At 46.7% G+C, this 10459-nt stretch overlaps 1 pseudogene; it reads left to right on the top strand.

The window, feature by feature from the left end:
* The first annotated feature begins 7760 nt into the window (after positions 1-7760).
* LOC101975023 (cold shock domain-containing protein E1 pseudogene) lies at positions 7761-10215 on the top strand (annotated as a pseudogene).
* The last annotated feature ends 244 nt before the right edge of the window (positions 10216-10459 follow it).

Below are 10459 nucleotides of genomic sequence, written 5' to 3'. Positions count from 1 at the left end.
GAGTGTGTGTTACCATATTCTACTAGGGCAGAAGAGTCTTCCAATTCCTAGGGAGAGCTGGGGTAGGGGATACTCTCCTCCCCAAATATTACCAGAGGAGGCAAGGTTCTTAAGATCTTGGAGGCCTCTCTAATGGGGCTTGAATACACAGAGCTAGCCCCAAACTGAGAATTCAGAGGCTCAGAACCATTCTTATGTTCCCAGAACAATACTGTCATCCTCTGCCTCAGAATCCCCAATTCCCCACTCCACAGTGGGGCAATGACATGACATGAGAAGAACCATAGGGGGTGGCATGGAGCAGGAAGCTGAGGACACTTGGGCCTGGGAAGGACGAGCACCCTATACTCACAGGGAGTCTCTGAGGCCTGTGAGTAAAGGAAGCAGCAGGAAGCTAGGGCAAGTCCTTCTGACAGAGGAGAAACTACAAGGGCATACCTACATGTTTAAACCAAGAGAGAAAATCCAGGCTCCATGAACACTGAAAAAAGGGCAAGCTAGACCAAAACTCCTCTGTCACTGCCAGAATTCAGCTCTCAGTGTATGTCAGTATGGAGCAGGGAGTGCGAGGGCCTCTAGAGCTGCAGCTGCAACAGCTGGGGAGGTCCCCTGCCAAGCCCCCTGAGGATTTCCAGGATCCAGCCAACCCCAAATTTCTGAATTTCTGAGTGTGTCCCCCATGTGAGGATGTGGTCTGTGGTGAGACATCTGCTGCAGGTGCAGGAGATGGTGGCGGGAGGGGAGCTGAGGCTGGGCATTGGTATAGCTGGGATGCTATGTTTAGGCATAGTCTCTTTTTTTCTCCCTGAGACCTGGGACAGTCCCTAGGGGAAACCACAGCTTCTGGGTCCTGAGTAGTGGGAGAGTCATGCCCATATGGGGGTGCTGTGGAAGGAGAAGCTACAGCCCAGACTCCTAAGATGGAACCTGCCACCAGTCCCCAGAATGTGTGGAGTCCAAGGCCAGAGGAAGGAGTGAGACATGCATCCCAACAGGAGAGAAGCAGAACTGTCTCAGGGAACTCCCAGGGGCTCCTCCTGAACCCAGCATGATATCTTTTATGCCATCTTTTTCATCTACAAGGTCATTGACATGTGGGGTTTATTAGCATTCAGCATCAGGCCTGGCCCTCAGAAAAGGAAGAAAGAACATTGTGGAATGGAAAGATCCAGCCTAGAGATAAGGACAGCTGATCTTATGAGTTGAGGGAAATCATTCAGTCATGATCACCATCCTTGACCTTATCTCATTCTTCCTTCTCATCATGATCATCATTGAGTCATTTGACAGTTATTTGAGATAGAGTGATAAAAATTCATCATCTATATTGGGAATTTTCTGGGAGTAGAGAAGACACTAGTAATAATTATGTGAGTACAACAGGCACAAATTAGGAAGGTCTGAGGAAACCCAGGATCTAGGGCTAGAGCCCTTCTTCATAGAGCTGCTCTGGTCTAGAGTGGTTCTGTGGAACTATTGCCCTAACAGATTAGGTTTCAGATTCGAAGTAACTAGGTAGGTATTCAGGAAAAATCATCCAATCTCATGTGTCTGAGAATCCAGGTTGATTTGGAACTGTTCCTCATGCATATCTCATTGAGGAGCCTCAAGGGGGAGCATTGATTCAAGGCCAAGACATGTGGCTTCTTCAGAGCCATGGAAACCCATCCTGAATGGGGGATGAAGTCTGGGGTTTCTGTGAGATCTCAAGGATTCAGACAGCAGCAGGGAAATGCTCTGGAAATGAGGTGTGAGACAGGAAAACTGGCCCAGGAGTGATATAGACCCTGGTGAAGAAGCTGATGTGTCAGGAAGAAAGGGAAAAGTCCACTAACATTATGCTGTGTCATTAAATGTCAGTGGGCACTCCAGGGGACAATGCCTATGTCATCCATACTTCTAGAAGTTCAAATTTCTAGTTGGCTTGAAAACTTTGTTTTGGACCTGTGTGTTGGGAAGTATATGCTGGGGGCCATGAGTACTGTAGGATGAAGGATATGGGTGTCTCCTGTCCAGACCTGGAGGAGGATATTCTCCTGGTGCCTTTGCAGATCTCACAGGGGGGTTGGGGCAGATGAGATTGTCACCCAGCTCAATTCAGCAGGAGCTGCTGGCTCTGTTTCTCCCTTCCCCAGGGACCCCAAACAGCCATTTGCTTCCCATCTCCCAGGCCAGAGCAGCCACTTCATTGTCCCTCTTCTACAGCCCCAGAGTCTGCTCCCTAGGGCTCCCCAACAACGACTCATGCCATTCTGGGCTATGACTTTTGCTGTAGAGGAAGCCAGTCTCCCTCCCTCTTCCGACTTTGTGAATTTTGTCTCAGCCCATAGCCATCAGCTACTGGATGCTGACATTCTTCCTTGTACAATGAGGGGCTTACCCAGCATAGACCTGCCCTGTGTGGTGGGGCTATTACTCCCTAGGGAAAATATAGGTCTGGGTTGGGCACAGAGATGGGAGCAGATGGGTGGGATTAGGTCTGGATCCGCTGCCTTTGGGCTATGTAGAACCTGGGTAGACTGTGTATGTCTCTGCGTTCATCTGTGAAATGGGCAATCATAGCCCCCACATCTCAGAGTCACTGGAGGGTCAATGAGGTACTGTGACTTGCCCTAAGTGGCCCATGGCTGGCAGATGAGGCATCTCATAGATGCTTCTCTTTGTTAAATTCTTCTCAAGATTATGGAGAGATTCCTTTCCTGTATCTGACATTCCCTGGTCTGCCTCAATGGTGTTGACCTCCAGGAACTTGAGGAGGGGAGAAGTAGTAAATTCCAAATTGTCCCCTAGCAGCTTGTGAATTCCTCCAGGGCAGGTGGTCCTCATGTCCCTCCACCCAGCACTTGGTCCATTTTACATCTATGCTCACTCAGGGCTTGTTAAATGAATGTGTGAGTGAACTAATGATTAAATGACAAGGAGTCACAGGGATGAGGATATGTGGAAAGAGCCTGGGGATAGGTCACCCCACAATTCACTGTGACCCTGACTGGATCATTCACTTATTGTTGGAGCCTCCATCCTCTCATCTCAGAAATAGGCACACAAATATCTTGTTTAGTTTGCTTTGTGGATCCATTGAGCCAGGGTAGACAGAAGAATCCAGGTCCTCCAACTCCACAGAACCACAAATATTCATATGCTCAGAATCTTCTCTTGGCCTTGTATAGGCACAGCCTGCCTAGGAGGAAGAGTGACCCAACATACATGTGGTCTTTAACACCTACGCCACCTAAGCTGGCTTGGCCCTTACAGTCAGGCATGGGGGAAGACGTAGTCACCTTGGGTTGCCCTTGGGCTAATGGACCCAGATGCTCACCATCTGTGTAGCTGTGGGACTCACACGACCTGTCTTCACTCTTGGAACCTCTGTCTCCTCATTCACAAGGTGTGGGAGTATGGACATCTGCCTCCAAGGTGGTCTGAATCACAAAATATAAAACATGTCAGATACCAGCTCAGCATTTTCCTGAAAGCAACCCTCAGCCAAGGTCACTCTGTTGACAGATGGTGGCAGGTGGCATCATATCTGCACAGAACTGGGAGCAATGTTACAGTGAAACAGCAAACATGGAGGGCTCAGTAAGGTCCAGTCCAGAACCCAGCTGAACCTCTGAGGGACAGGCTGCTAGAGACACAGCCCTTGTCACAGGGTGCCTGCCTCCAGTAGGGACTCAGAATGAATGGTAACCCCATCCTGGGGCAGGGCTGTCACCAGGAAAGCCAAATTACAGTTTCTGGCAGCCTTCAAGCCCCAGCAAGGCTAAGGATTGAAGAGGCAAAGAAGCAAAAGGCCCAGAGTACACAGGGAGCCAGTTCCCAATAGTCCTGACAGAGCAGCACCAGCATAGAGGACCAGACAGAGGGGCCCAGGAGGGTGAGGAATTTCAAAGTGGTGAGAGTGACATGGAGTGTTTAGGGCCAAGAACAACAGAGGAGGACAGTGAGAGGATCCTTGAATCAAGCCACTTGAAGGCCATCAGTACCATGGGAAGTGTACAGAGAGGACATGATTCTGGGCTTAACTTGGAAAGGGAGGACATGGAGTCCAGGAGTCCTTAGTGACACACTGATAATGGTAGGAGCAGGAAAGTGACAGCCCAGTGATCTACTTCTGACAAATCACTCAGAGTCTCTGGAACATGGTGTCTTCGTTGTAGACTGAAGATCCTAATAAGATCTTCCTCCAAGAGCATCTTGGTGACAGAGAAGCAGACCTGGGGGTCATGGGAAGAAAATGTCTCAGCGATATGACTGAAATCATAGTTCCTTCTCTGTGATCCTAGACAAAGTAGGGACTGTGGAAGACCAGACATGTGGGCAGGGTTGAGTCTGGGGTTGTCCCAGAAGTACCCAGATTGGGGATGGACAGACATAGAAAGGGAGAGAAACTGGGGAGATGTCTTCCCAGATCTCCATGGAATTAGGATCAAAGCTGAGCTTGAGACTGAATGAGGGGCCCTAAGAATATTAATTCCTAATCCTAGAACCTGTGAATATATTACGGTCTGTAACAAAAGGGACCTTCCCCAAAGGATGATGTTAAAGGGCCTGAGATGGAGGATTATGCTAATTTATCTGGGTGGTCCAAGATAAGGAAAAGAGAGAGGTGGGAGGTCAGAATAAGAGAAGAAATGTGGGAATGGAAGGAGGTGAAAGAGAGAGAGAGAGAGAGAGAGAGAGAGAGAGAGAGAGAGAGAGAGAGAGAGAGAAGGGGAATGGAGAGAAGAGGGATGAGGGAGAGAAAAGAGAAGAGAAAGAGAGAGGGGAGAGGAGAGGTGAAGAGAAATCCAGAAAGATATTTGTAGGTGCTGCAGAGCTGGCTTTGAAACTGAAGGAAGGGATAGGAGTCCAGGGATGTGGTATCCTCTAGGAGCTGGAAAACATAAGGCAATGGTCTCTTCCTGAGTCCCTCGAAGGAGCCTGGCCTCCCAACACCTTGGTTCTAATCCCCAGGATGCATTTTAGACTTCTGACCTCCAGACCTGTGAGAGAATAAATGCATGTTGTTTTGAGCCACTGTATTGCAGTGATCTATTTCAGCAGCCACAGAAAACTCCCTGAGGAGTGAGGCACTGATTGTGGCCCCTCCACAGCCCCTGCCCATGGTGACAGAGGCATGATCTTAGGCCCTGAGCCCAACCCTGCTAACTTCCATGGTAGAGTAAAGAGACTGGAGCTCAGGTACTGCATGAGCAGGTAGGGGGCTGGGCCACAGACTCACCATTCCTTCATGGTCAGAGAGTGGCTGTATATCCAACCCTGCTAGTCACTGCCTCATGGAGAAAGTCCCAATACAGGACCTATTTTTCCTGCTGATGTCCACAATTGAATGAAATACTCCCAATAAATAATGACTTCCCTGTCACCAAAGGAAGATGGCAGGTGACCTTCTGTGCCACACACTTTAAAGGATCACTATGTTCTCAGGCCACAAATTGGTCACCTGTGTGTACATCATAACCCAAGTCCCCTTAGTGTGGAAGCCTCAGATAAAACACATCTCCACCTGTAATTGTGGTGCAAGATGCCCTGTGTCATTTCCCTCCAGCAAGGTCTTAGAAATTATGAGCACCTATTTCCTTGGGAACATGGTTCCCTGGGAGTTAGGAACTCATTGTTTGCACATGTCTGAAGTTCTTGGCAGGCCTTTTGTCTGGCAGTTTCCTTCTTAGCTTCCTCCTATTTCTCTTTTGTACCCACACCTACCATTGGATAAGGAATTGAAGTGAGCTCTGAATTTAAGAATTTGGGAAGCCAATGGCATTGGTGTGCCCTGAACTCTGTGGACAGCCTAGTTCTCAGGAGTGATGGGGAAGGTGAATATGTGTGGGTAGAAGCTGAGTTGGGCAAAGAGGAGGAGGGTATTCCAAGAGTCCATCCCTGAATAGAGGAGCACAATTTATTGCCCTTTATTTTAATGCAAGGGATAAGCTGTCTGTGAGGGTCAGGGATTGTGGATACAAGACTTCCAAAACTCTTCAGGCACTGGGCTCACCCTCCCTATGCTACCCAGTCCTGAGCACACCCCCTCCCCCCTGCCCTGCTCCTCCTGCCCTGGCTTGAAATTCTGGCTTTGTGGCCTGGATGCCTATGGCAGTCAGTACAGCACCAAGAGGGGTCCAGCTGGCAAAGCCAGGATGGTAGAGAGGCAGAATGAGCCCTCCTGCAGTCCTGGGCCTGTGGCCTAGAATTTCTCCTCAGGGGTTCTCAGTCTGTGCATCTGGAAGAAAGGTCAGTAGAAGGGAGAGAGAGAGAGAGAGAGAGAGAGAGAGAGAGAGAGAGAGAGAGAGAGAGAGAGAGAGAGAGAGAGAGAATGTGTGTGTGTGTGTGTGTGTGTGCCCTCAGTGGAGGGAGTGTATGAGCAAGTGACACCTACCCTAACCCTGTCATAGGGTTACTGAGGGCCCTAGGTACTTGGTTGTGTCTCATCAGTGAAGTTCATGCTTCCAGGTACCCAGCCTGGTGAGCCCTGACCTCTGACCCTCAAGCAGGACTGCTCAACCTTCAGTAACCACCCATGGTATAAGCCCTAAGAACTGTACACCCTACCTCCTCTCCAGCCCCATGAGTACTCTCTCACGGGCCAGTCTCTGAACCTCTTAGTGTCCTTGCCCTGTTGCTAAGTGCACCCACAGCTTGATCAACATCACTAGCATCCTCCTTGTGACCAAATTCTAGATATTGCATTTGCTAACCACCATCTACTTATTTGTTCATTCATTCCTGGTCTGCAGACCCTAATCTGAACCAGACAAATGAAGGAAAGTGATCTTCCCCTAGGGTTAAGTGCTTTAAAGCACAGACAGTTACAGAGCCACCACTGGATGCCCAGCCAGCAGGGTGAGCCCACAGTCCCACACCCCTGTATCACTCTACACCATCTCCAGAGTGCATTGGCCTGCTGGGTCCCACCATACCAGGTGTTTTGTGCTGCAGTTTATTCTATTGTCACTGTATTTTAAATATTTTGCACATCAGAAACTATTCTTGTTCATCGTGCTTTATTGGTATGTGTGGAATCCCTTTCAGAAAATGCAAGATAATTTATGTAACCCAGCAGGTTCTCAGCTCTAAGGATGGCCATCTCTGCAGGGGTTGCTTCAGGGCCCCTTCTCTCCAACCCTCTTTACATAGCTTCCAGTCTCATTAGCTGAGTCTAATAGTCTTCCATATCTCTGGTAGAGTCCATGGCCCTGCCCTGGTGTTTCCTGGCTCAGTGCCCTCATGAGTAGGAAATACTCCAAGTCCTGGGATTGTTGGGTGTGGGGCTCTGGGGAATTGGGTGGGGCTGCATGCAGAGCCAGGATGAAAATTGGCTTGTAATTCCTAAGTACCGGGCTATGCTGCTTCTGGCGGCGCTGGAGAGGGGGCGCTGAGCTGTTGGGTATGAAGTGTAACAGAACAGACTTTACCACCTGAAACTGCTGCTTCAAGTTCAGATCAGGCAAGGAACAAACCTCGTAACAACCAAAAAGACCAAAGAAGAATACACTTAAGATGAAGACACAACACTTGATCCAAAACAAGAAGTTTGTGCCTACTCAACAGCTTTGAAAGAGCACTTCCCAACACTGCTGGTAGTCTTTGTTTTCTTCAGTGCTGTACTGTGAGATTGCCCGGTGCATCAGCAGTTGTATTCTTTATTAGCTTGGTAGATCATTTTCTCTCGCTCTTTTTTTTAATACTAGCAACTTTCATCCTTTGAAACATGTGCTGAAAAAGAAGAATCAGCAAATACTACTGAAAGTGCAATATTTGATTATCACTTCGAGATGAGCTTTGATCCAAACCTCTCCACAACAATGGACACAATGGGTACCCCAATGGTACTTCAGCAGCACTGCGTGAAACTGGGGTTATTGAAAAACTATTAACCTCTTATGGATTTTTTCAGTGTTCAGAACGTCAAGCTAGACTTTTCTTCCACTGTTCACAATATAATGGCAACCTGCAGGACTTAAAAGTAGGAGATGATGTTGAATTTGAAGTATCATCTGACCGGTGGACTGGGAAACCCATTGCTATTAAATTGGTGAAGATTAAACCAGAAATCCATCCTGAAGAACGAATGAATGGACAAGAAGTGTTTTATCTGACATATACCCCTGAAGATGTTGAAGGGAATGTTCAGCTGGAAACCAGAGATAAAATAAATTTTGTAATTGATAACAATAAACATACTGGTGCTGTAAGTGCTCGTAACATTATGCTGTTGAAAAAGAAACAAGCCCGCTGTCAGGGAGTAGTTTGTGCCATGAAGGAGGCATTTGGCTTTATTGAAAGAGGTGATGTTGTAAAAGAGATATTCTTTCACTATAGTGAATTTAAAGGTGACCTAGAAACCTTACAGCCTGGAGATGAAGTGGAATTCACAATCAAGGACAGAAATGGTAAAGAAGTTGCAACAGATGTCAGACTTTTGCCTCAAGGGAAAGTCATTTTTGAAGACATCAGCATTGAACATTTTAAAGGAACTGTAACCAAAGTTATCCCAAAAGTACCCAGTAAAAACCAGAATGACCCATTGCCAGGACGAATCAAAGTTGACTTTGTGATTCCTAAAGAACTTCCCCTTGGAGACAAAGATACAAAATCCAAGGTGACCCTATTGGAAGGTGACCATGTTAGGTTTAATATTTCAACAGACCGACGTGACAAATTAGAACGAGCAACTAACATAGAAGTTCTATCAAATACATTTCAGTTCACTAATGAAGCCAGAGAAATGGGTGTGATTGCTGCCATGAGAGATGGTTTTGGTTTCATCAAGTGTGTGGATCGTGATGCTCATATGTTCTTCCACTTCAGTGAAATTCTGGATGGGAACCAGCTCCATATTGCAGATGAAGTAGAGTTTACTGTGGTTCCTGATATACTCTCTGCCCAAAGAAATCATGCTATTAGGATTAAAAAACTTCCCAAGGGCACGGTTTCATTCCATTCCCATTCAGATCATCGTTTTCTGGGCACTGTAGAGAAAGAAGCCACTTTTTCCAATCCTAAAACCACTAGCCCAAATAAAGGCAAAGAGAAGGAGGCTGAGGATGGCATTATTGCTTACGATGATTGTGGGGTGAAACTGACCATTGCTTTTCAAGCCAAGGATGTGGAAGGATCTACTTCTCCTCAAATAGGAGATAAGGTTGAATTTAGTATTAGTGACAAACAGAGGCCTGGACAGCAGATTGCAACTTGTGTGCGACTTTTAGGTCGTAATTCCAACAAGAGGCTCTTGGGTTATGTGGCAACTCTGAAAGATAATTTTGGGTTTATTGAAACAGCCAATCATGATAAGGAAATCTTTTTCCATTACAGTGAGTTCTCTGGTGATGTTGATAGCCTGGAGCTGGGGGACATGGTCGAATACAGCTTGTCCAAAGGCAAAGGCAACAAAGTCAGTGCTGAAAAAGTAAACAAAACTCACTCAGTGAATAGCATTACTGAAGAAGCTGATCCCACTATCTATTCTGGTAAAGTCATTCGCCCCCTCAGAGGTGTTGATCCAACACAGATTGAGTATCAAGGAATGATTGAGATCGTGGATGAGGGGGATATGAAAGGTGAGGTGTATCCTTTTGGCATAGTCGGAATGGCCAATAAAGGGGATTACCTGCAGAAAGGGGAGAGTGTCAAGTTCCAATTGTGTGTCCTGGGCCAAAATGCACAGACTATGGCCTATAACATCACGCCCCTGCGCAGGGCCACAGTAGAGTGTGTGAAAGATCAGTTTGGCTTCATTAACTACGAAGTAGGAGATAGCAAGAAGCTCTTTTTCCATGTGAAAGAAGTTCAAGATGACATTGAGCTACAGGCAGGAGATGAAGTGGAGTTCTCAGTGATTCTTAATCAGCATACTGGCAAGTGCAGTGCCTGTAATGTTTGGCGAGTCTGTGAGGGCCCCAAGGCTGTTGCAGCTCCTCGACCTGATTGGTTGGTCAATCGCTTGAAGAACATCACCCTGGATTATGCTAGTGCTCCTCGCCTAATGGTTCTTCGTCAGCCAAGGGGACCAGATAACTCAATGGGATTTGGTGCAGAAAGAAAGATTCGTCAAGCTGGTGTCATTGACTAACCACATCCATAAAGCACATCATTAACCCACTATGATCAAGTTGGGGGGATTCTGATGAAGGGTTCTGAATATCTCCCTCTTCATCCCTCCCAAAATCTGGAATACTTATTCTATTGAGCTATTACACCAGTTTTAACACCTTCCTCGTGTTATGTTTAAAAAAATTAATAAATTTAAGAAACCATTTTAAAATTATGCACAGTTGCAGTCTGGAAAACTTATGGTGGCGCCTTATAGTATCAATTTTAGGAGCTTTATTTGGTGCATTTAATGCAACTGGTAATTGCAAAATCCATTTCGCCTGTGTAAGTGAAAAATACAGACTGTTATCTTGTTGGCCCTATGAAATTCTGCACTTGATATTTAGTATATATTCTACATTCA

The sequence above is a fragment of the Ictidomys tridecemlineatus genome, chromosome 2 (assembly GCF_052094955.1).
Source record: "Ictidomys tridecemlineatus isolate mIctTri1 chromosome 2, mIctTri1.hap1, whole genome shotgun sequence".
NCBI lineage: Eukaryota > Metazoa > Chordata > Mammalia > Rodentia > Sciuridae > Ictidomys > Ictidomys tridecemlineatus.
The sequence above is the reverse complement of the archived record's forward strand: the minus strand, read 5'-3'. Positions and strand labels throughout refer to the sequence as shown.